The sequence below is a fragment of the Podarcis melisellensis genome (genome assembly GCF_964234715.1).
Source record: "Podarcis melisellensis genome assembly, chromosome: 9".
NCBI classification, from domain to species: domain Eukaryota; kingdom Metazoa; phylum Chordata; class Lepidosauria; order Squamata; family Lacertidae; genus Podarcis; species Podarcis melisellensis.
The window spans coordinates 48,008,100-48,031,180 of NC_138541.1; the positions used below are offsets into that span (position 1 = coordinate 48,008,100).

General features: G+C 40.4%; 1 long non-coding RNA gene across 1 annotated transcript in view; it reads right to left on the minus strand.

Moving 5' to 3' along the window:
* LOC309378289 overlaps nt 1-16,150 on the minus strand; it is a 599,747-nt gene extending 583,597 nt beyond the window's left edge. Inside the window, exon 1 of the long non-coding RNA XR_014172000.1 lies at nt 16,131-16,150. This is a non-coding gene — a long non-coding RNA (uncharacterized lncRNA). The remainder of the gene's footprint in view (nt 1-16,130) is intronic.
* Between the last annotated feature and the right edge of the window lie 6,931 nt (nt 16,151-23,081).

Sequence of the window (23,081 nt, forward strand, 5' to 3'; positions counted from 1 at the left end):
GTTCAATGGCAGGTAGGATTGCCAAAGTTTTCTGTCCCTGGACTCCCACCCCTCTATCTATCTATCTATCTATCTATCTATCTATCTATCTATCTATCATCTATCTATCATCTATCTATCATCTATCTATCATCTATCTATCTATCATCTATCTATCATCTATCTATCTATCATCTATCTATCTATCATCAGGCAGGTAAAACTGAATGCACACAAGTTAGATGCACGTAAGTGGCATGTTACCTGTATTTTAGGGCAAACTGCTTTGCAAAAATCTGTTCTGACCATGCCATTTTCTTTAAGACATTCCATGATCCTTGCTATTGTAATGAAATGCACTACTGACAATCAACCTGCACACTCTCCACATTGTGCTGAATAAGAAGGAGTTACTTGTGAGTAGCTCTTGGTATGTTGCAGCCCGTGAGATGAAACTGAGGAGTGGGAAAGGGGGACATATGGAAAGAATGAAAATAAAACTGTTATGTGATTACTGTGGATGTTATCACTTCAGTGGGCATGTGTTTCTCAATCTCTCTCTCTCTCTGCGTTCTTAAAATCCACGGCTTTTCGAGGGAAAGATATATTCTTGCCAGAGGCAAAAATACTCTACAATGCATCCCTTAACTTTGCTCGCCATGGTCAGCTGAAACTAAAAATTGCAAAAAGATAAAGTGCTTCATAAAATCATGGTTTTATTGTATAAGTGCCCTTATGAAACTGATTGACTATACAATGGCATTATATCAGAGTAAGGCTTACAGTATTACAGTGACCAGATGTAAGACTTATTTAAGTCGGATTCAAAGTGAAATATGTAAGAACTGATTTGAATACTAATGAACAGGAATCGTGAAGAGGGAGAAGGGTAACAGTGTCAGATACTAATGTTCCAGTGATGATGTGGTCCTCCCCAAATGGTTGTAGACACCGCGAGCCAATGTAGCAGAGCAGTTAGAGTGTTGTACTAGGACAAGGGAGACCAAGGTCCAAGACATTCGCTGGATGTCAGATACTAATATCCTTGGAAAGGGGGTAAGCTGCTCTGAGGATTGTAGCTCTGTGGGGGAATAGGGTCTCCTAACAAATGAATTGCACTTCGCAGGACTATCCAGGGGAATTCATGACTGTTTAAAGTGGTATGATACTGCTCTGAATATATAGTTCAGATGCGGCTAGAGAGAACTTTCTGATCATTCTTTATCTCCTGCTATCATCTCAATATGAGAACATTCTAACCACAGGCTGCCCATTACCTCATTTTGAATGACTCCCAGTGCTGATGCTCCCAGGTGAGCATAGACAATGCGATTCTTCTCACATGCAATGTGGCCTTTGTCTGGGCTTTGTGCTATCTGCAATGCAAATTAATAATGAAGATAACAATCCCAAGTCCTTAGCATGATTTTCACACTGAAAGCCAATTTAGTTTTTCTGCCTAATTAAATCAGAGGTAGGTAGGTACTAAGTGAGCAAATCCCATTGTACAGTGGTACCTCTGGTTACAAACAAGATCCGTTCCAGAGTCCTGTTCGCAATGTGAAAAGCCAGCAACCTGAAGCACCATATCTGCGCATGTGTGTGGCGCAATTTGGCACTTGTGCACATGCGCGAAGTGTGATTTAGTGCTACTGCGCATGTGCAAGTGACAAAACCCAGAAATAACCCTTTCTGGTACTTCTGGGTCTCCGCGGGACGCAACCTGAAAAAACGTAACATGAAGCGGATGTAACATGAGGTATGACTGTACAAAAATACAAAAGAAAATAGTAATAATCCAATGAATCAGCTGTGTTCAGCCATTTAAAATATAGACAATTTCCTGAAGTTGCAGTAAAACCTCTAGGTATAAGATAACTAAATAAATATATCATTTTCGAAGCTAGAATCTTTGAATCTTATCCTTTTTAAAGCCAAGAAATTGCTATTGATTCAAGTCTGTGTAATTAGGTAATTGTAGACTTGGAAATACACATTTTTAAATGAAAGTAAAATGTAAAAAAAAAAAAAATCAAAACCAAAACCAATTACTACACTAAAGAGTATATAAGGCTGCAATTTTCAAGGCTGTTCACACATCTCTCATACACAGTAATTAAAATTACTGGTTTCTAAAACTTCCATATAATTATATTAACTTCACAAAATCTTTTTAAATGAAACATATTTTCAATCTAAGCCAAGTTTTCTTGGGGAAAAAAAAGAACGACAGAGCACAAAATAAACACATATCCCTGGGGAATACATTTACAGCTGTTAAATCTCGTTGTAGTATTTATTTAATTAAAGTATTGATAAGGTTGTGAGAAATCAGTCATTGCTTGAAAGCGCCTTTTTTTTTTAGGTAATTTATTAAGGTAAATTCCACATGATAGTATTTATTAATCGTTTATTGTAAGGTAAACAAATGTATCTAATAAATTTGGAACATGGCTAAAATCCGTGGATTGGGCTACTGAAGCATCGTCAATTTTCATTAGTTTTTCTAAGTTGACATTTCTATAATTTGTACCCCAATCTGGTGGTTGTATTCAATGCATAGGAGAGACACTGCAAATGTCAAATAGCTGTTGTTTCACCAGGGTAAAATCCACAGCCGCCATCAATACCTGGCAACCCTGGACAGCTGCCAGGGTTTCAGCACCCTGGCAAAACTCATGGCTAGTGGCCCTAAAGCCCCCTTGAGGGTTCCCCCCCCCGCTCAGCACTTTGAGCACTGCTCAGCAGCCGAATATGGCCATCTTTTAGACTTCCCACAATGCCTAGCATCACTTTGTGGGATCATAAAGTGTGGTTATTAGCAGATTGGTATGTTAACCAGAAGAAACTTCCTCCCTCCAGTAGCAGGTCAGTAGCAGTAACCAATACAGGCATGAGGGGACAGGAAGGTCAGCATGGTGGGAATACAGTGGTGGGAGCATTGGATTGGCTCTGCCACTGCATCCACACTGCACAGAATTCCTACCACCTTGCCTCTCACTTTCAGCTACCACAGGTGACTTCTACAATGCAACCCAACCCTGCTTATCACAAAATTTTGCCCTATTTGGAAAATAGTGGATATTTGAAAAATTCAATCATTGTGTGAATTTCAAAAATCAATTCACTTATTCTGCACCTTCTAATCTCGTGCACAGATCAAAACTACTTGATTTTGCACTTTCTGAATGTCATCTTGCAGGATCAAAATAGTATCAAAATATATTAAAACTGTGCATTTTGAGATAAAACAAGTTTTAAAATATGCATATTTCAATGCAAAAATGCACATTTCTTTCTTGCTTAAAAAAGATTTAGGTGGAAATGGAACAGAACAGACTTATGAGTCTGCCAAAGTGACATGGACTACAATGGACTGGTTCACTCATCCCAACCTAGAGCAGTAATTTCGAAGTATTTTCCCGTTTAACTGGAATATTTTTAATTGACTTTATAAAAGCATGTGCTACTTAAAAATATTAGATTTGCTACTAAGAAACTTAAGGCTGCAATCATTTGCCTAGAGTAAGGTCCATTTAACTAAGTGGACCACACTTCTGAGGCCACATGGATCTGATTACACCATAAGAACACTAACCAGAACCAATGGAAAGTAGTGTAAAATAGTTTTTGTTTTTTTGTCATTTTTTAGCCAAGGACAGCGCCAGAAGAACTGTTTATTGAGCCTTCATCCTGATTTCTTTGCAGGCAGACTAGAGGACCTTGTCTACAGTACTTAATGAGAATTCATCCTGATGTATTTTTGGGTAGGTTAGACAAAGTTGCATCAAAGCAAGCGTTATCTCTCACTTTCCAGTGCAGTTCCCCATCATTTTTGCCAAAAAAAGAGAGGTCCAACCATTGGGGAAGTGGGTTTGATGTGGAAGACCTTCCAGTTACCTACAATTGTGCAACCTGACAATCATGCAACCTGAATTTTCCAATATGAGAATGAATCTCACCCCCAAATGGCAACAGTCTGGAGGCACCCTAACTTAACAGCAACAAGTTCTCCAGTGGGGAATACTCTGCCAAAGCAGACCCCAGCAGGATTGAACCCTTTGCTCACCAGCTGATGAGTAGACAGTTCAGTCCTACTCAGGTTAGCTGTACCTATCCCTGTCCACCTAAAGATGTCAATTAACTTCAATTACTCCTGCCATGAATGGTCACTATATGTCTTTTGCATATATTTAAGCTTTAATTGTATCATTTCGCTGCTATTTAACTGTTTATATTTTTCACTAGACCAATGTGTATACACACACACACACACACACACACACACCAGCTGAAGATAACAGTTGAAGTGGGGTCAAGTCCAACAAAGCTTATAGACCATCATTAAATACATATATATGCTCATCTTCAAGATGCCAAAAAACTTGTTACAATTATTTTTTTCTTTTTTTAAAAAAAAAGGATCTTTCAGGCTCCTTGAAACATCTAATCCTCCAGCAACTGTTGCTCAATAGCAGAAAATAAATGCAACAAACAAAACTACTCCCCTGTTGAATAGTATATGGCAGTTTTATAGCCAGTTTAGCATTTTAACCTCTTGGTTTGTTAGTTTGTTTTTTCTTGCCAAGATTTTCCCAAACGCTCTCAAGCCATTTCCCATTCAGCTGCTGCTCAGTTTTTACAGACACCCTGCAGATTATATAGGTAACCTTCCATCCGAGATTGTAACACTAGAGTTGGGAATCTGCATATATTACTTTTGCATCCTCTTCTTTTTAGTATTCTGCAGTATTCCTGAACATTTTGTCTTACTTGCCAATGCTGAATAATGTTTTCTTCCTTTCTTTTTATGTTGCATTTTCATTTGCAAACTTGTGATCTCCAAAACCTTGTAATATTTCTAAGAGGAAATTAACTCCCAGCATCCAGCTCACCCACAGTCATTTGTCTAGATTCAAGGGCATCAGCACAGCGGGAATCTCTTTCAGTGCTGATATCTCATTTTAATGCTCTGTTTGTTTCCTTTTAAATATTTGAACTTTACTATTTCAATATTGTCTGTAAGCTAAATTCAGACTTTCTGCCCTTTCATTGGCTCCCCGTAGTTTTTAAAATTTAGAATCAATAGCACACTTTTGCAGAGGCTGAAACCATTTTTATGAGCCTCTTTGCAACTGTTGATACTTGTATCAATCGAAATAAATAATTCAATATTAGCAAAATGTGAGTTAGCTAGTGGAAGGCCTCATCTCCTGAGCTGGTTTTGGATAGAGGGTATGCTCAGTGTCCTGTCAATGAGTTTTTACACTTAGCGGGGCAGGGGAAAATCTTCCCATTTTACCAAGATTCCAGTTTTGTTTTATTCTGAAGCACTGGTCCAATTGTGTGAAGTGGGGGGATACGCAGTGTTCATCCAGGCTAATATATGATGGTTTAAATGATTGTAGTTCACAGAAAAAAAGACTAGTCTATTCCCTTTCTTTTGCTGTGTTATTAGAAGTATTCCCCTAGCTGACATAAGTCATATCCTTACACTTTAAACAAATATAAGCATATTTCTTATCTTATAAAGGGGATTTTTGCTAGCTTTTTCTTTGATGGTTTGAAGTTTGTCCACTAGTGTCTGGTAGAAACCCAGGGGGTTCTCCACAAAACAAACTACAGTACAATGGGGATGTGAGATCAGAAGAATTTGGGTATTTATTTATCCTGTTTCTCTTGACTTTCTGTGAGCTTTAAAAAGTGAATTTGTTCAAAAAGCCTTTCATAGAATTGGATGTTTCAGACCCCTGCTATGCTGTAATGGCTTTTAAAAGTTCCAAGATGCTGTCTGCAATTATACTATCTAATATGACCCAATTCCATCAACTTATTTAACCTTATTTAAATGTTTGGATGCTTTTGTGTGTAAAAAGCAAAAAGCAATTTGACGTGTGACTTCTGAAATTGATACTTTCAGCAGTTCGTGCAGGATGTGTTTCTTATTTGATTTTGAAATATGGAATGTTAATGTTATATATTTTCTATCTGTAATATATCTATCACACATATGCCTGAAACCAAAATGAATTAATCTTTCTGGAAGATTTCAGCTTGGTCATTGCTACTGCATACACTCCCCTGGGCTCAGATTAGCAGGTATTCTCTTTGTTGAAAACCTTGGTGAATTGAAGAGTTCCTCTTCTCATCTGCTCATTTCTTTACTGTCAAAAAAATCCTATTCTATATTTAAAATTGGTCTTCTCTGAGGCAGAAATGTTGTTTTATAGTCTTGATGTCTCCTGCGTTCCAAATGAAAACTAAGATTTATGATGCCCTAGAGATGCCTTTTGGTTTCAGCCCTTCAAAGAGAAATGTTACTTTAGGGACAATGTTGATATCTGCACAGTCCATTGGTTATTTATTATGAAGAATATAAACTGTCCAGAAAAGGAGACAACCCTGAACATGGATAAGAGAGTACCCCCATGTTTGCTTTCTATTTTTATGTGGGGTTATGAATATTTATGAGATTTTTTTTTTTAAAAAATGACAACTCCTTTGTATGAGACAGCTTTCAATTGCTGAGTACCCTAGTCAAAATCAAACTCCTGCTCATCTTTAAGCTTTGTCTCTACAGAAAGTTGTTAAAACAACCTCCAGGGTGTTCATTTTCTGTCTTGTAAAACAGAGACATGTCCTTTCCTTCTAAAAATAAAAAAGCAGTAATAAACCCTACAGTTTACCATGGGTTTTGGTTGTGTGTTTTGTTTTAGCACAAATGTAAATGAAAGAACCAAGGACTACAGTTTTCAAATTGCTGTTTCCGGAATAGCTGTATTGACTTCAACTGAACTGTTTCAAGAAAGTGATGCGAGGATAGTAGCATAATAGGTTCGATTATTTTCCAGCGATATCATACTAAACTTTACCACTGGTTGCCAAGAGAACTCTGCAGTAAACATAAGAGTCTGGTCAGAAGGGTCATCCTCTGGTATACACTAAATTACACAGTAGAGTAATTGGATTTCTATGTCATCCTCTAAAAGGTGGATTTTCTGTGTTTCTATAGCTGAGAGATCATAGAATCATAGAGTTGGAAGGGACCCTGAGCTTCATCCAGCGCAACACCCTGCAATGCAGGCATCTCAACTAAAGCATCCATGACAGATGGCCAGAACCTTTTTCAGTATGAAGGCCACAATACCTTCTAGGAGCTACATGCCCATGGGTGAGCAGGTCCAGAGGCAAAAGTGAGCAGAGCAACAAATGTGAATTTTCCCTTGTGCAGTAGGCAAGCTTCTACCCTCTATCCCTCGTCCAGGCAAACAAGAAGCATTGTCAGAGTTCAAGGACACATTTCTATCCTTGAAAAGGGGGTCATAGTGTGCAAAAACAGAGCATGCCAAGGCCAATAAAAGGTGTAGCCTAGGAAAAGAAAGGGCTTGTGGTCTGAGCAGTAGATGTGGACTGTGGAGAATTCTGTGGGTTTGAGAAGGGTACTCACTGTATGAAGTAACCTTGCAACAGGTCTGAGCTAATCCAAGGGAACAGCAGGAGTCCAGAAAATTTGGATTGCATTATTTGTGAACAGCAGATCAACAATTAAGCAAAGCATCTAGGGCTTGCTATACAGGCATGAATAAGGTTCTACCTAGTTCTCACTGAGCTATAGAGGAAACCACACACAGGGAGGGGAAGGGAGTTCCTGCAACAGGCCAAGCATTTCTCTTAAAGAGACAGGCCACATTGTTCCCAAAATGTAAGGTTCCTCATCTCTGCTATTGCCAGGCAGTCAATAACTATAGAATGTGGGGAGCACACACTGACTTGGTACTCAAGCTGGCAAACACAGAAGAAAAAATGAGACACTCTTACTTTAGTGCACAAGTTTGGTATGCATTTAGTAGCATGGAGAACATTTGGATATTCAAGGGTAGAATTTGGGAGAGATTCTAAACAGCATGAATATGGCAGGTTTTACAGGCAGATCAGACATTCTTATGAGCATCCTCAGCAAGACTGACAAATAAAGCCATACTCCAGTGATGGTTTTAGATAAGAAAATATGAGATAAGGTTTATTCACTAGTAAGACAGACATATAATACAGTGTTCTATGAAGACGCTTGTATATTTTTTTTGTCCATTGTATCTGATAGAGCTAACAATTGTGTACTTTAGTAGAGAAGATTCCACTAAAAAGCAACATGGCAAGCCATTGCCATGCAACCCCTATGCAGTCCACAGGTTCTCTTGCATCCACCACTATCACTTGAGGCACATGTGGTCTCAATGGCACACAGCAGTGCCTTCTACCCACTTTGTCTTTATCTATCCAGCTGTGCTTTATCTGGACACAGGTAATAGAGGGAACTTCAATAATCTATGTGCTGTATGTGGGGCTGCCTTTGAAGATTGTTTAGAAACAGCAGCTGGAGAAAAAGGCAGTAGCCAGATTGCTGTTGGGAAGATGGTGATCTGATCATATAACTCCTGTTTTAGCATAGCAGCACTGGTGGTTTCAAAGTATTGGTTTTAATCTGTACAGCCTTGTATGGCTTGGTCCACAATTCTTAACAAAAGAACTTTAATATAAACCGACTCATCCATTGGTCAATAATACTCATACTAATACTAATCTCTCTTGACCAGGCTTCTGAGACTTACCAAAGATGATCTTCCCAGTTTTTATGGAGTCCAGCCCATCTCCTGTTAGGAATCGACTGGGGGGGGCAGGGGGCAACCGTAGTTTATGCCACAGTGCCCAAAATCAAATTCATTACATGATCCAAGTTCATTACATCTAAGGAGTTAATATATGTGTCCGCCAAGAATTTGCTTCACTGCTGAGATTTAGAAGGGGATTAATTGAAGCTAAACTGTGTAACAAAGCATGACATAAACTGACATAAGTGGTCCACTGATGTTTTCTTTCTTTTCAATGAAGTAGTATTTCTCCCTTCCTAGTATTTCTGTATTTAAGCAAAATCCATTGAGACTTAAAACAGATAACATATAATTAATTTCAAGCATTTGATCATACAGTGCATATACTTGTAACTGATGGCTTGGTCTTAGAACCATTCAGCACATGTGGTTGAGGTGTTGGGGGGGGAGACACAGAGAGAGCAAGCAAGATTAGTTCAATCCAGCTGTTTGAATCCCAGAACTATATGCTGTTTTAAAGTTCCCCAATTACTGGTGCAGTTTTGTAATGTAATATATATATATATATATATATATATATATATATATATATATGCAGGTTTTGGTGTCCTCGGGTGTCTTCCCGTGTAAAAGTTGGGGTGTCTAGGCGACGTTTCGACGAGGTCTCACTCGTCATCTTCAGGCTGGTGCTTTCGGCTTCTTGTTACTGGAACAGAGCAGGATCTCAGTGTTTGAGTTCCTATAAATACTGTTGAGGGGGTGTGGTGTATAGCCTCCAATGTTCTGGGCAGAGAGGAAGTTCCCAGGCTAGTGTGCCTTTTCTTCTTTTGTTCCTTAATTACTTGAGGGATATCTTGAGTGATTTCTTGAGTGATATCCTGAGTACCACTTAGGTGGGTCATTAGGTGTGGATTAGTTGCTAAAGTCTTTGTGTCTTGACCTCTTGAACTTTGTGAAGAGTTTTTCTGAGAAGATGGCTGTACTGCACTTAGTTGTGCTCTGGCTTGGCTTCGTGTATAGGGGCGAGCTGTGGTTTTGTGGCCTGTGTCAGCCAGATCTGTGTAGGGATTGCAGGGGGGGTGCAGCACATCTGGAAATTAGCCCTCCCCACAAAAACTGACACCAGATCCAGAGGCACACAGAACGCCATCACCAATCAACCACACCAGACCCAAACCCAGACCCTCTCCACAGATAAATTACAGACACCATCCAGTAGCCAAACCATGGTAGCACCTCCGGATGCTGCACCCCCCTGCAATCCCTACACAGATCTGGCTGACACAGGCCACAAAACCACAGCTCGCCCCTATACACGAAGCCAAGCCAGAGCACAACTAAGTGCAGTACAGCCATCTTCTCAGAAAAACTCTTCACAAAGTTCAAGAGGTCAAGACACAAAGACTTTAGCAACTAATCCACACCTAATGACCCACCTAAGTGGTACTCAGGATATCACTCAAGAAATCACTCAAGATATCCCTCAAGTAATTAAGGAACAAAAGAAGAAAAGGCACACTAGCCTGGGAACTTCCTCTCTGCCCAGAACATTGGAGGCTATACACCACACCCCCTCAACAGTATTTATAGGAACTCAAACACTGAGATCCTGCTCTGTTCCAGTAACAAGAAGCCGAAAGCACCAGCCTGAAGATGACGAGTGAGACCTCGTCGAAACGTCGCCTAGACACCCCAACTTTTACACGGGAAGACACCCGAGGACACCAAAACCTGCATTCCTGTACCCGTGAAAATCTACGAAAGCATATATATATATATATATATATATATATATGCTTTTTTCTTTCAATATGATCCATAAAGATTTTGTTTGTGTGTGTGTGTGTTTTACCAATGTACATATGAGTGCTGATAAACACTTGTAAAAGAATAAAAAAGCAACTTACATAAAACTATAGATATGATTGTACTATGATTGTTTATGGTTGGTACCATGGACAGGGGCACTGGTTTCAAGGAAACAGCAAAGAAAAGGGATATTGATACTGTGCAACCATACCCACAATCACACTTCAAATTAGGGTGGGTGCACATATTCAGTGTTTGATCAATGCACATAAATGTACATAGATAGTATGTGGGGAGGAGAAGATGAGATCCAAATTGAAATAGGAATGGAAATGATAGCAAACTGCTCGTGCTCCAGTTCACTGCAGAAATTCTCCTTGTTAAACCAAAGTTCAGCAGAAGTGGAACGCAAGACAGAGCAAAGCCACAGAAGAGAAGGAGGAGGAGGAGGAGGAGGAGGAGGAGGAGGAGGAGGAGTAGTAGTAGTAGTTTGGATTTGATATCGTGCTTTATCACTACCCTAAGTGGCTAACAATCTCCTTTGCCTTCCTCCACCACAACAAACACTCTGTGAAGTGAGTGAGGCTTAGAGATTTCAGAGAAGTGTGACTAGCCCAAGGTCACCCAGCAGCTGCATGTGGAAGAGCAGGGAAGACAATGCCATTCATGTGGTCCCATTTTATCTGCAGTGCAATGCTCTAAAGTATACAGTCGTAATCTGCCCAGAGATCTTAAATTTTTGACTGGCACAGATCTATAATAAATAAAATGAATAAATATATGGCGAAAGGTGGTATCCAATGTCAATAATATTCAGAGTCCATTCATAAAAATCAACAGGTCCATTAATTATAATGGCTCTCAGTGTGACTTAGCCTGATGTCAACCTAATGCTGTAAGTCAGCTTATATGCAAGTTTAGGATGACTGAGATGTGGGTTGGACAGCCTATTTCATAAGATCATATTCCATTTGATAATATGGTGCAGTCTTAAAAGCAGTTACAGGAATTTTCATTTGGCAAAGCAATAAAGCTGCATTTTTTTTTAATTGACTAAGTTGTTTTCTATTAGTTGTTGGAATCTCTTGACAACAATAAATTTCATAATGCTTCCTAAATTTCAAATCAACGATCTCAAAGATGGAACATTATATCAATAATGGATAATATACAAATCAAATCTAATAGCTGAAATGCAGTTTGTACCTTCAGGTGTCAGGTTCAATCATTATTGCCATGTCTACTGAAATGGATAATATGACGCTACTATTTTCTACAAAGATTACTTCCTTTAAAGACTGATAAGTCTATATAACATCAACATCACAAACACTCAAAGTCTTGCTGCTTTTTTGTATAAACATGAAGAATCTTAACTTCAATTGGGAGAAAAAAATAAAGCATTTGAAATCTCCAGCTGCAACTCTCATCTTCCTTGAACTTTACTCTTCAAAAATTATACCTTACTATATTGTAGTCTAGTGAAGTGCTACCCACCAATACATCTAGATAATTCTGTTTCAATATGTCTGGAATTTTTCATCAGTGAGCTGCTGCATCTGTTTATGTCAGTTCATATTTTGAAATTAATTTGAGATACATATTTATAAAGCAAACCTTGACATTTGCTCTCAAAGCACAAAACATGCAAAATACCAGGATAGCAATGAATGTTTTCCATTTTGTCATTCAGCCTATTTTTCAACCCTGTTCAGTTCTGCTCAACACCATTGTTTTCTCTTCCTATCACTGCTTCAGAGTCACTTCTTTTGATTGCTCTGATTGGGGGTGGTTTCTGCTTCCTATAGAAATCCTAGTCAGACATGGACTATGCAGTAAATATTTTGATGTGGCAGTACTATCTGATAAATCAGATTTGGGTATGTGACTGTATTTCTGATGCCAAACAAAGCTAGTGAGTTTCTCCATCATCATTTTTGTTTGTCTGCTCATTTGTTTTTGTTTGTATTAGTAACTTTTAGTCAAAGAGACTTACAAAAAAAAATAGCAAAAATTTAGCAACCGAAACCACACCAATAAGAAGGAGAGAGAGACAGAAAGACAGAAAGATCCAACTCAACCCCACCACATTGGAAAGATCAGAAAAGATCATATTAAGTATTCCTTAAACAGTGGGGCCACCACAAAGAAGCCCCATTCTCATGTTGCAATCTCCCTCAAAGAAGGCACATGCAGAAGGACCTCAGAAAATGAGTGCAGGATTAAACTTGGTTCATGTGGGGAGAGATATTGGGTTCCTGAGCTGCATAAGGCTTTATAGGTCAAAACCAACACTTTGAATCAGGTTCAGAAACCAGTTGGTCATGCCAGGATTGGTGTTATGTGTTCAGACCACCTTGCTCCAACAACCGGGCCACTGAATTTGGCACCAGCTGCAGTTTCCAAAATGTCTTCAACAACAGCTCTGTGTATCACAGTAATCTAATCTAGTCTAAAGGTTGCCACAGCATAGGCACCATAAGTTAGGCTACCCCTGTCTGGATAGCCTTGCAAAAGTCACTGGTTACCTTGAACTTTATTGCTGGGATGTCCATGTTGCTTGTAGAGTGGACTTGTTCGCAGGTTTGTCCTAAATGTACACCCTTGACTACCTTATGCCCACTGCTGCGATGACCAGTCAAATCAAGAGCACCCAATACCAGTTGGCTGAAATTTGAAAGGTAGGCGTAGGTCAGCTGAGACCACTGGGAATGGAGATTATTGTAAGGGGAGGGGAAATGGGTCTGGTCTTGTGGGAATCTAGGTGAGGATGTAAGTAGTTGAAGCCCCTTAGACAATACAAAGGTCTGACTCCATTTGAAAGTATTAAAACTGAACTAGTTTTTATCTGATTTTGAAACTGAACAAAAAACTGAACTTTTCACATGTATTGTGGGCTATCATATTTAAAAGATAGTTCCTAGTTTAAAAAACTATTTCACTTTTCAAAACTGATGTGTAAGCTATAACTTTAAAACTGAAATTTAAATTACACTTATTTTAAAAAAAAACCTCCATTCATGTTTGGTGCAGGCTTGGTTGTAGGTTATGAAGTGCAGCCTACACCAAGCTTGAACTCTATTTTTAAATTTAAAAAATGTAAATTGCCTTCTAGTTTGAAGTTGTAGTTTATGCTTTAGTCTTGAAAAGTGAGCTAGTTGTTAACTGTTTTTAAAACCGAACTGAAAGCTGAAACTTGCATTGGACTGAGGTCTGCTCAGGGCTTTCTTTCAGCTGGAACTTACTGGAACTCAGTTCCAGCACCTCTCAGGTGGGTGGCATTGCCATTCTAAGGGAACAAGGGTGAGTTCCGGCACCTGTTTTTCTAGGAAAATAGCACTGGGCCTGCCCTTACACTTAGCTTAGGTATCAAATATTTGAAAAATATAGACTTTACTATTATGGAAAATACATCTTCTCTAGTACAGTGGTACCTCAGGTTAAGTACTTAATTCGTTCTGGAGGTCCGTTCTTAACCTGAAACTGTTCTTAACCTGAAGCACCACTTCAGCTAATGGGGCTTCCTGCTGCTGCCATGCCGCCGGAGCACAATTTCTGTTCTCATCCTAAAGCAAAGTTCTTAACCGGAGGTACTATTTCTGGGTTAGTGGAGTCTGTAACCTGAGGTGTCTGTAACCCGAGGTACCACTGTAGTTTGTACTCAAATAATGGAAATAACTGTGAAGAGAGGGATGGAGTCTGTACATTGGCTGGTGATGCCATAAAAGTACTAAAGGCTCCTTGGGAGGGTTTTTCCCTTTTGCAGTTCCTTGGGAGTAGGTGCATTTGAGGGTATTCATCTGTAAAAGCTTACCCTATTACAAGGTACAACCTATTATCTTGCCCTCCATTTCCACTTTTCAGTAATACTATATTGCGCCCACATCAGTGAAGCAACTCAGTTGGAGCACAGAGGCTTGTAGACATGTGGAACATTATTATATAATAGGATCCTAATTTAATAAAGTACTAAAATGCCCTTTCAAATAAACCAAGAGAATATGCAAATCCAAAATTTTGGGGACAACCTTGTCATTCTGGTGAAGAGTAAAGGGATCAGGGGAATCTGCTTTGCATGTCGTTTTGTTTGTGGTATGAGAAACCAAATGGTCTGCAGAAAAATTGGATGAATTCCAATTGAACAGCTACTATTCAAATTAATAGTGACAGCTCATTCTGAAAAAAGTGGTTATTTTCAAATGATTGATATGAACTCAAAGGGGTGTGAAGAACTGCAGCATTCATATTGCTCAGGAGCTGTTGACAGTTTGGCATTTCTCTAATGCAGATTAGAAAACAGCCAAGACGTTGCATTTTGCATTCCCATTAAGCGTAGAGGCCATATTAAATGTTTTATCATTATTATTTACAAAAATATCCGGTGCCAAAAATCCCAAAATCAAACCACCACTCTATTCATTACACCAATAGAACTGGAGATTTCTTTGGCTATTGAGGAGCCAGAAACATAATTCCTAGCTATAAAAAATATTTTGAATGCAATCCAGATAAAGCAAGCCATGTTGCTTTAGTCTCACTAAACTCAGAAGACCTACTGCATAGCCATGCACTATCAAATGGGTCTTAAGTTTATGATGGCACATAAAGGGTACCACCCTGAAGATAGAGGAAAATCCCATTGACATCAGTGGGAATTACTTCTAAGTTACCAGGTTTAGGTATTCTATTGCACTAATAATCATTCGTGTGTGTGTGTGTGTGTGTGTGTGTGTGTGTGTACAGTAACTTAAAAGGGAAACCAGCCCAGAATATAGGGCAGGCAGAGATCAGCTGGGTGAGGAAATGTTCAGGAAAGGAATTAAGGGAAGGAGCTTATAGTGAGATCTTTGAGGATTTCAGAGCCAATGATGAGACAGATAGCCCCTGTATCAATAGCAGGAAAGAGCTCTGCAATTACAGAGAAGTGAAGCGGGACCACTGCCTCTGGTGGGTCAGCACTTCCACACACCCTGGTTGCATCTAAAGCATATATTTCCCCTTGCAGACATGTGCCTCAGTGTGTGAGCTAGCATTAAGGGTCAGCATGGCTGAGCATCTATCTAGGGTCTACAACCCACCAGAGAGCTCCTCCTCTTCACTGTTGCAACCTGCTTGTTCACTAACCTTTTGCTATGGTCCAGAAGGAGGACCAGCAGATGCCACTGCCTGTTTAATTTTGACTCTTTGTCTGGCAGGCATGCAAGTGGTACCAGTGATGAGGAAGTGGAGGAGGAGGAGCAACTACAGGTGTTGAGGAAGTAGAGGGGGCAGGCTTCATTGGGAGAGGGTCCTCCAAAATTTAGAGCCAACACTGGTCCAGCTTTAGGGGTCATGCCTGATGCCAGAGATGGGACCAGTGGCATCAGGTTTTTGGCTATGTCAGCTTCAGGGCTGGACAATGAATGGGCCTGGATCTTGCAGGACTACCTTAGGACATAATGGATCCTTGCTCACTCCTGCTGAAACAGCCCATTTCTCCAGTAGGTATACCACTATTGGTAGCTTCCACCAATACTCTGCTGGTCAGAGTAGCAGAGCCTATCTGGAAGCAAAGCCCAGAACAACTTAACAGAGCTAGTCAGAGGGAGCACTCTGTCTCCTTAAATCTTCCTCTAGTGTGGCAGATTTGGGAAGGGGGTGTTGGATTGCTGTGCCTGACATTATATTAAAAATAAAATGAACTAGGATTATATTACAAGTATTGCATTTCTAAACTAAGCATACTTAGCATACCGTATTTTTCACTCTATAAGTTGCACCGCAAGGACCACAAGACGCACCTAGTTTTTGGAGGAGGAAAACAAGAAAAAAAATATTCTGAATCTCAGAAGCCAGAACAGCAAGAGGGATCACTGCACAGTGAAAGCAGAAATCCCTCTTGCTGTTCTGGCTTCTGGGATAGCTGCGCAGCCTGCATTCGCTCCATAAGATACACACACATTTCCCCTTACTTTTTAGGAGGGAAAAAGTGAGTCTTATAGAGCAAAAAATACAGTACTCAGTTTAGAGGGCAGTGGCATGAAATCATTCAATCTCCCCAAACTTTCAAACTGTATATTTGCAAATATATATTTCACTGTACAAGTATTGTTATTTTCTAGCCATCTCTGTTAGCGCTGCTCATTGGGGTACTAGTATTTTCCTAGCGTATTACAAAGGTTCTTTTCTTCAATCTTGTTGTTTGGCAGGCACTGAATCAAAACCAAAGAAAACAGTGGCTCTTTGCAGAAAGAATTAGTAGGGCAATTTCCCTCCTCTCTTATAGTCACACACACACTTGTACAGAACATTTCAAAGCTTCTGCTACATTGTAAACATCTTCAAAGAAGCACTGCTCCACTCATGTGCTAGTATTGGACAAAGAACCATCTTCCTTTAATTAGGAGACAAGTGGACTAATGCTTTTGCTATGCACCTGGCCACAATGACACAATGATAAAGAGAGTGTGTGTTCTTGGTGGGTGGGGCGGGGGTGTGATAAACTGCATGAAAAAATATTGGTTTATGCCCCCCCCCCGAAACATAGTTATTTGCCAAACCATGAGTGGGTGAGCACTTAGACCAAGGGTGGGGAAATCTTTTCAGCTTGAGGATCACATTCCCTTATAGGCCTCATTTCATGGTCCACATATCAGTGGTGTTTAGGCCAGTGGCAAAAGCGAGCAGAACACAATGTAAATGTACATATATAGATGTAGCCTTTTGTACTGGAGGCTAGTTTATATATACTCTCACACCCCCTTCTCTGCCCTCTGTCTGGGCGAGCAAGACATATAGCAGGCTCAGGTGCAATGAGCAATGAGGTTCTCAGGGTTGGGACGTGGGAAGCAGTCATAAAGACAGAACAACATTTTGGGATTGAAATGGTCACAACTTTATTGATTACAGATGTCAGTAGGCTTAGGCTTAGGCATTGGGTATGTATCCTGAACCAACCAGCTCATTTGCTAGCTGATAATTCCTTCAGGGTTGATCTTGGGTTAAATATCACCCTATGATGTACATCAAATCAGGGTGATGCCATTTGGAAGAGTTATATGGTCTGTTAACCCACATCTGGGCATTTGAACAGAATCCTTTCCCCCTGGACTCCAGGGTACCCTGATTCTTTGATTGATGAAGGGCTTTGGGGCTCCAGGCCACCTCCTGTGCCTTTTTCACCAGCATTGTGACAGTTGCTGTGAAGTACGCAAAACCTCCAGAGAGGCTCAATTTGTTTGCAGGCAAATTCCTTCCTGGCCCCAAATATGGCAACTGAATAAATCCATAGCAATGTTTTGGAGCACGCAGTGTCTACCTACCTTCAGGCAGTGCCGAACTTTGGGGTGGGGAAGGGTGAGACATCCATTGCTGACTGAGCTACCAAGTGAGAGAAGCTAGGCAAGGGTCAGCTTCAATCAGGTTCACCCCAGACATTCCACCCATTATCTTGCCTGTGATCGGTTGATTTGAATCACAGGTGAGGCCCATCAACCCCTGTGGCTGACAGAGGTGCTGACACTGTTCACTGACCATGTAGGAAGAGATTTGCCACCCCAATTTACCTGCAGCTGCGGTGGGCCACCACTGCTGCAGCAGCCAAAATGGTAAGCAGGGTTTAGGGACACATATTAGCCAGGCAAATACTTAAGGAGGGTACAATGGGAAGCTTGTGAGGGTTGTGGCCTGGGGAAAGGGAATGTGACCTGGGTAGAGTCTTGAGAGTTTGGCCTCCAAGTCTTTGTATCACTTTAAAAAAGAAACACAACTCATTACTTAATATTATGATGTTGCACACAAGGAATCTACATCAATAACATTAAATGACTGCAGCAGTTTTCAGAGTTAAGTCGTTCTATAGCTCATACATTAGTACGATATAATATAATCACACCCTATAAGTGAAATGTCCTCTTCAAATGCATTAATTCTCCAGCCATCATAATTAACACAAATCAGTTACTGCTTCCATGATAATTACTCAGTAGTTATGTCCTGAATTCTTATCCCTGGAGTACTAATTGGGCAAAATGAATACATCCACTATAGTAAATCAGAAGAATGAGATACTTAGATAGTAAGAATGTCATCTTCAGACTTTCACGCTCTTATATTTTGATAGGTATCAGCTGGGAACTTTTCAATAGGCATTAAATGGTGAATGGAGAGATTTATTGTACCTTTAATACACATTCATGCTTTGGGAGTAGGGTAGGATCACACTTCCCAGGGACTGAATTCCTCATTATGACAGCTTCTCAATGTTAACCTAAGGTTCTGTATTCATGGTTCGGTCTTTGGCTTATGGTTTTCCCAAGAAACACAAGGGCTTCATTTGTGCAACCGTCATGGAAACTCAAATTAGCCAATTTAGTGAAGCAATAACTGCAGGGAATGAGAAACATTCTGGCAGAAGTCATTCAATAAGAACAGCAGCTCTGCACAAGGGGCTAGCAGAGCAGCAATGGGGCAGGGATGAGGTGAGATAGCAACAAGGTAAGGGTTGCTCGGGCATAGCAAATATTATTTGAGCAAATAATCTGCAAGAATTTTGAACAGAAGTAAAATAACTCATTATTATTATTATTATTAATTATTATTATTATTATTATTATTATTATAAAATCTATTTACCACCCTATACCCGGAGGTCTCAGGGCGGTTCACAGAATAAAATCAAAATATAAAACCACAAAATACATAATCAAAATAAAAACAACAACCCAGTAACTCCCTCCCCCCACAAAAAACCACCACATTTTAAAAAGGAATAGGATGTCAATCAAATCAATCAGAGGCCTGGTTAAAAAGGAAAGTTTTTGTCTGGCACCTAAAGGTGTATAATGAAGGTGCCAGGCAACCTTCCCTTGGGAGAGCATTCCACAAATGTGGAGCCATTGCAGAGAAGGCCCATTCTTGTGTTGCAACCCTCCAGACCTCTCGAGGAGGAGGCACACGAAGAAGGGCCTTATAAGATGATCTCAGGGTCCATGTAGGTTCATATGGAAAGAGGTGGTCCTTTTGGTTTTGTGGTCCTGAGCCGTTTAAGGCCTTAATTGGGCCCAGAAACTAATTGGTAGCCAGGCAGTCAGACCAGGATCTGTGTAATATGCTCAAACTGTCTTGCTCTGGTGAGCAATCTGCCCGCTGAATTCTACACTAGCTGAAGTTTCCGAACCATCTTCCGATGCAGCCCTATAGATAATGCATTGTAGTAAGACAACCGTAGTTAGGCTATCCCTGTCCAGATAGGGGCATGACAAAGGACTGAGGAGTACCCCCAAGCTACAAACCTGCTTCTTCAGAGGAAGTGTAACCCCATCAAGATCACCCATCTAGTCTAGGGAGCCGCCCACTAAAAGTGCCAAGCCTTATCTAGATTGAGTTTCAGTTTGTTGGTTCTCATTCAGTCCATTACCGAGGCAAGACACTGGTCCAGCATTTTGACTGCCTCACCTGCAGATGTAAAGGAGAAATATAGCTGAGTGTCTCTTATAAAGTTAGTGAAATTTCTTGATGGGGGTCATCTTCAAAGCATCTCTTTTTTGGGTGGCTTCTGCATAAATGCTCCAAACTAGGAGCTTTGGTTATATGCTAGGGTTGGGACCCTGGTCCTCATTCCACTGTAATCTAGGAAATTCTACCCCTTCTCTTCACTATTGTAGACAGCTCCATGTATGGTTATGAATATGGATACAGAGCTTTTCCTGGCATTTAAAATACTTGGACAGCCTCCACATACACAGAGAACTGCTGAAGCCTAGAACTGCTTTTGATCATGGCAAATGTGTTGCAGGGTATATAAATGTACAACCACTTTTGGACACAGCATTAATACATTTCTTCTATCCATGATCATTCTGCCAAATCCAAAGGGGCTATCAACTTGAAAGAGTTCACTGAACCCATTGGATTCATGAAGGGAAATCATGCATAGAGAAAAGAGCATGAAAGAGGAGAGGTAGACATGTCTGGCAGCTATGTTGCTGTTCAGCTAGCATAGCTGTGGATATGAATGTGGCCTAGGCAGGGAAGTGATTCAACCATGTTTCAGCAGGATCTGAAGCCAACACTTTTTGGATGATGCATTTTAAGCATCTGCCACAAATACACACATACTTATGTACCAAATGTCTGTTCAGAAAACATTAGACATGGATTTGTGCCCAAGCTTTTTGGGCACAAGTAAAATAAAATAATGGATTTTTAGTTGTGGGCAGTATAGTAATCCTTTTGGGGGTAATATAGTCCACTGAAAAGCTGTTGTAGTTATTTGATATTATAACACATGTCCTTTTAACACATTCAGTGGACATTTTAAAAGAAATGGATGTTTACCAAGCTGCTGTATTTCCTTTAACAACAATATTTGTGATCTTCCATATACTGGAAATGGAAAATAACTTAAACCATCGCTATAAACTGAACTGCTGTCAGTAGTAAATAGCCAACTTTTAATAGCACCGTCTGCAGACTATGACCCACAATTTCATGCATTATTATTTATAAAAGTGTAGGGTCGTTAACAATACACTGTTTTATAACCTGCAAAATATATTAAACATAAAACATCAAAGCCTAATCCAGAAAGTTCAACTGAGGGCCCAGCAATCCAGTTTCATTGAAAATGCTTCAGAAAAAAAATAGTCCTCATATTTTTCTAAGCATCTGCAATCCTATTTACAGCCATTTTGGTATGAATCTGGCACAGAGGGCACATTTAAATGACACTTGAGAATTTGTCAAGGTTTCTGAGACTCAGCAGCCAATGCAGATCTGACTTTATTGTACACTTCTATTGCCACCACAGTGCTCCATGAGATTCACATCAACACATCTTTTTCTGAAGGCTGTTCCACAAAGCGTCTCTGTCACAATAGAAAATGGTGCTTCTGGTGTCCACCCTGAGAAAAAAATGAAAGTTTGATCCAAAGAAAAGTCATGGAAATGTATGCTACGTACAGGCATCATTACATTGCTGAAATGAAATCCCACCACCACCATCAATACTCATTTGGAATAGGATGGGCAAATTCATGAAATGATGTTCTGTCCCATCACTGTGTGACAGATTCAGGAGACTTCCCTTTTAAACAGGTTGTTAACACCTTTCTTTTTACATGGCTTTTTTTGTAACTAGTGTTTTTATCTGGTGTTTCTACTAGTGCGGGTGGCGCTGTGGTCTAAACCACTGAGCCTCTTGGGCTTGCCGATCAGAAGGTCAGTGGTTCGAAACCCCATAATGGGGTGAGCGCCCGTTGCTCTGTCCCAGATCCTGCCAACCTAGCAGTTCGAAAGCACGCAAGTGCAAGTAGATAAATAGGTACTGCTGCAGCGGGAAGGTAAACAGCGTTTCCGTGCACTCTGGTTTCCGGCATGGTGTTCCCTTGTGCCAGAAGCAGTTTAGTTATGACCCAGAAAACTGTCTGTGGACAAACACCGGCTCCCTCAGCCTGAAAGCAAGATGAGCGCCACAACCGCAGAGTCGCCTTTGACTAGACTTAACCATCCATGGGTCCTTTACCTTTTTTCTTTTTTCTTTTTTACATCTATCTACCGTATTCTCTGTCTTAGGACGCGAGTGGCGCTGTGGGTTAAAGCCTCAGCGCCTAGGGCTTGCCGATCGAAAGGTCGGCGGTTCGAATCCCCGCGGTGGGGTGCGCTCCCGTTGTTCGGTCCCAGCGCCTGCCAACCTAGCAGTTCGAAAGCACCCTCGGGTGCAAGTAGATAAATAGGGACCACTTTCTAGCGGGAAGGTAAGCGGCGTTTCCGTGTGCAGCTCTGGCTCGCCAGAGCAGCGATGTCACACTGGCCACGTGACCCGGAAGTGTCTTCGGACAGCGCTGGCCCCTGGCCTCTTGAGTGAGATGGGCGCACAACCCCAGAGTCTGGCAAGACTGGCCCGTACGGGCAGGGGTACCTTTACCTTTACCTTTACCTATTCTCTGTCTTCTGTCTACCTTTATCCTTATTTTGGAAAGTTGTTTCTCTGTTCTCTATACATTTGGACATCTCTTAAAATGTTGTAACCAAGTCGAGCAATATGGTTCTAAGATAGAGGAGGAGAAGTCTGTCTATGTTTAGGTACCATTGGATGCCATTTTGAATCAATATGGTGGGTTGAATCATTCTAAACTCTTAAGATATCATAAATAAATTTTGTGTGATAGTTCCAGATAAAAGGAGCTGCTTTTTTGGTTTGGTTTGGTTTTGGCTATATTTGGATACAATTGGATGTCATTTTGAATCAAGATGGCAGACTGAACCTTTCATACAACACCAATTTTAGCCACTGATTTCAAAACTACACCAATGTTTTAGTTTCATAGACTATCTTAGTAATTCAGGATATGAGGCTGCTAGTGAGTGTGTGTGTTTTCCTGTTATGCAGGCATGTAAAGGCAGTGGTCAGTGAACATCCATGATGTCCGTGCCTAGCATGTCATGTTTCTCCCATAATCCTAGTTAAAGTTTAATAGTTGTGAATGAGTAGCTGATAATGGAAACATAACATGTGCATTTTGCATCTGATTTAATATAAGGAGCATGTAGCAGGGAAATATAAGAGGTTTTATCATCCTTTAAACAAAGCCACAAGAGAGGAGAAATGCCTGTGCTACATAAAAAGTCAACATGGAAATGGGTGCTTTCTGGATATTCTACAAATTGTATGCTCTGAAAGTTAAGGAAAAGGATGATCAATAT